Genomic DNA, 4,066 nt, shown 5'->3' with positions numbered 1-4,066 from the left:
AAACAAGCACAATATTGTAAATCAACTATACTTCAGTAAATAAATTAATTCTTTAAATGAAATTAAATCACAACTTCTAGCACTCCCTATCTCTCTTCCCTGCTCTACTTTTACTTTTTTCCGTGGCACCTATCACTTTCTAACACACGTATGTGTATATAGTTATTTATTATGTTTATTGCATATCTCCCTCCTCCCACCCCTGCTAGAATATAGGATCCAAGAGAGCAGGGGTTTTTGTTTTGTTCAGTGATCCATTCCAAGTGCTTATGACAGTATCTGGCACAATGTAGGTACTCAGAAGATGTTTGTTGAATGAGTGATCAAAACTTTCATAAACATGCCAGACCTTTGGTAAATACTTGTGGGTGAATTGTCAGTTGGGAGATGTGAACAGCAAAGGCAGATATATCTGGGGTATGGTGTCTAGATTTTATATTCAGGGACACATGGAGGTGAGAAGTTAAACACCATCTATGAAGAGGTTACTCTAACCTGTACAATAATTTCTTGTAATTGTTTTGGTTGAGGAAAAGGAAAATTTAAAGAGGGAAAGAACAAAGATATATTAGTTTAAACTATGTGAAATTGTCAATGTTCCACCATTGCTAGATGTCCCCAATAGCAATTTAATATGGTTCAGCCTTATAGGAGAAAGGAAAATTGATGGCATAAAGACTCAGGAAATGAGAAAGAGATGGGATCAAGCATGAGTAGTGGCATTAACCTTGAACAGGAAAAAGGACACATAGTCAGAGGCTCGAGGGCATGAGATGTGGATAAGTAGAGAGGAATGTGAGGGTAGTCACCGCACCTCAATGAAAGCTGGCTTCTAGGGAAAGTAAAATACATAGTTACCTGCTGAGGGAAACAGCAAAGGTTTAGCACTGCAACACTTTTTGCAAAAGCAGTTATAAGTGAAAGTCCAAATAAATAAAATAGATACAGAAGTATTTGAGTGAAAGGAGGTGGGGTGAACCCTGACTTCCAGGCCTTGCCCTTGGAGCCGTGAGTTTGATGTAACTTCTTCTGGCAGGAAGGGGTGCACACCTGCACAGGATTACTCTTAACTCAGTGTCAGAGAACAGCTTTTGTGACAATCATAAATGTTGAACAGTGTCTATTGGCAGCATCTGCCCCTCAATCTCCTGACTTTTCACAGATATCTTGATCACTAACCTCTTATTCCCTCCTTACTTCCAGAAAGGCTACAGCTGTAATTTCCTCTTGTCTTATGCAGGCAAAACTAGCATCTCCAGCCAGCCCTCCCCTTCCCTTCTCTGCCTTTATCTTCCAGAGACCCAGTCTTACAGAAGCGACTTGTTGCTTATTTGGGGTGGAGACCGAAGAGCACAGTCTTGCCTCAAGCTAAAGGAAGATTCCACCTGGGCTTTCTATATATGAATCTATTTGTACATTTATACACAATGTATTCAGTTTGCAAAAATCCAACAGTCCAACAATTGTCAAGGTCAAGATGTCGTCACAGTGTGTCTGGAGTAGGGTAGTGGTGAAAGCTACTGGAGTTGAGATCCAGGAGAGAGGTTAGCATGTTGGAAGGGTCATCACCCAGGATGGTAGTGGGATTTGTGTTTAGAGTGGAGGACTGGAAGCAAGAGGCCAAAGACGTCAGTGGCTGTGAGGTAGTGTCCTGAATATAGATAGATAATAATAGCATTTACTGGGTGTTTACCATATGCCAGGCACTGTCTTAAGTACTTGGCACACTTTATCTCTTGTAATCCTCTCAGCAACCCCATGAGCTAAGTGTTCTTTTTATTCTCAGAACCTAGAATGGTGCCTGTCATATAGGAGATACTTAAGCCAGATGAGGTCAGTCCTCCACTGAAAACCCTGCAATGGCTTCTGACTTGATAGAGGCGAGCACAGGGTGCTGTGGGAGCCCAGGGTGGGGCTCCAGACTAGGGGAAGAGCTGGCTGCACCAGGAATTCAGTCCTGAAAGGCAATCAAGGGTCAGCTAGGTGAAGCCATGAGAAAAAGGCATTCTAAGCAGACATGTCAGCATGTGCTATGTTATGGAAGTGGAGTAAGACAGCATACATTTAGAGGATGGCCGTTAATGCCTTATGGCTGGAGTGTAGCTGCTAACATTTATTGAATATTTTATATGTTCACAACCGTGTTAGATGCATTGCATAGTTGATGGCATTTAATCCTCACACAACCCTAGGGAGATAATACTATTATCCCCATTTTATAGATAAGAAAACTGGGTACAGAGAAGTTAGGTTGCCCAACTCTAGTTCAAAACTACTAAGTGTTGGAGGTTTGGGTGGGTAGTGATGGAGGATGGATGGAGCCTGACAGAGCTGGGGCTCTAGAGAGGTAGTCAGAGCCTGGATAAAATCCTTGTGTGTTTGTCTGCTCTGGCTGCCATAACAAATACCACAGACTGGGCGGCTTACACAATGGAAATGCATTTTCTCACAGATCTGAAGGCTGGAAGTCTGAGATAGGGTATTGGCAAGTTCAGTTTCTTCTGAGGTCTCTCCTCTTGGCTGGCAGATGGCCATCTTCTCCCTGTGTCTGCACATGGTCCTTCCTCTTTGTGTGCCTGTATCCTAATCTCCTCTTCTTATAAAGACATAAGTCATATTGGGTTAGGGCCCACCCTAACCACCTCATTTGAACTTAATTACCTCTTCCAAGGCTCTAGCTCCAAATACAGTGACATTCCGAGGGACTGGGGGTTAGGATTTCAACATGTGAATTTTGGAGGAACACAATTGAATCCATAACACCTTGCACAACACATTAAATAATTTGGCTTCTATCATATATCAGTGGTTCCCAAACTGAATGGTGAAATAGAATCACCTGAAGAACTTCTTGAAACTACTGATTTGGGGATACTCCTTCCTCCTGTGATTCAGAGTCAGAGACTGTGGGCTATGTTTCAGGAAAATATAAAGCTTCTCCATGTTTTCCAGCTGATTTTGGTGCAGCCAGGTTTGAGAACCACTTCTGGAGTAGGGGAGTAAAATGAGCTGGGTTTTAGAAGAACCACCCTGGTATAGTAATGCAGAGAATGGATCGGAGGGGAGTGGTGGTGAGATAGCTTAGGAGGGAAATACAGTAACCAGGGAGTGAGGAAGGTCCCAGCAGAGGCTGTGAATGGAGTGTAAAGTCATGATTTCAAGAGCCGTGAAAAGGGGATATTTTTGAGAGGAAGAAGGGGGAAGCTGAGGATGAGTCATGTCTTCCTATCTAAGACAGGTCCCTCCCTTTAAAGACCCTTCCCAGAAGCCTTATGGAACTTGCACTTACACCTATTGACGATTCCTAGCTGCAAGGGAGAGTGAAAAGTGTATTTTTTTATCTGGGCACATTTCCACCCCAAATAAGTCAGGGTTCTGTTAGAAAGGAAAAGAGAATGGATTTGGGATAGACAACTAGCTTCTCTGCCACTGCAGTAACTCAATATCGTAAAGATATTTCCCCAAATGAATCTAAATATAGATCCTGTGCATTTCCAATAAAAATCCCAACAGAAATTTTAATGCAATTTGACAAACTAATTCTAAAATTCATATGGAAGAACAAACAGCCAAGAATAGCCAAGACAATTTTGAGGAAAAAGAACAAGATGTGGGGACTCAGACAATGTGATGTGGTCCACACATAGGTAAAGACGCCAATGAAGTAGAAAGAAATTCCCAAATTAGACCCACATGTTTCCATATGGAAAGTTGGCATATGATCAAAGTGGCATTATAAGTCAGTAGGAGAGAAAAGGAAAGAATGGATGGGCCAATCAAGAAATGATGCAGGGTCTATTGGGGCTACATGTTGGGGGAAAATATATTTCTTTACTTGATACTCTGTAAAAAAAAATCAATTCTGGCTTGATTAGAGGTATATATGTAAAAGGCAAAACTTTTACATTTTTAAAGAAAATATAAGAGAATACAGTTTCATCATAGGGTAGAAAAAGACTAGTGGTTTTCATGGTTTTTGCTCTCAGATCTCTAATAAAAGAATTTTGAAAAATTATGGATCCTCTTTCACATGTTCAATGTGACATAAAAATGTTTTCATTATGAG

Source organism: Vicugna pacos, chromosome X, assembly GCF_048564905.1.
Source record: "Vicugna pacos chromosome X, VicPac4, whole genome shotgun sequence".
NCBI lineage: Eukaryota > Metazoa > Chordata > Mammalia > Artiodactyla > Camelidae > Vicugna > Vicugna pacos.
The sequence above is the reverse complement of the archived record's forward strand: the minus strand, read 5'-3'. Positions refer to the sequence as shown.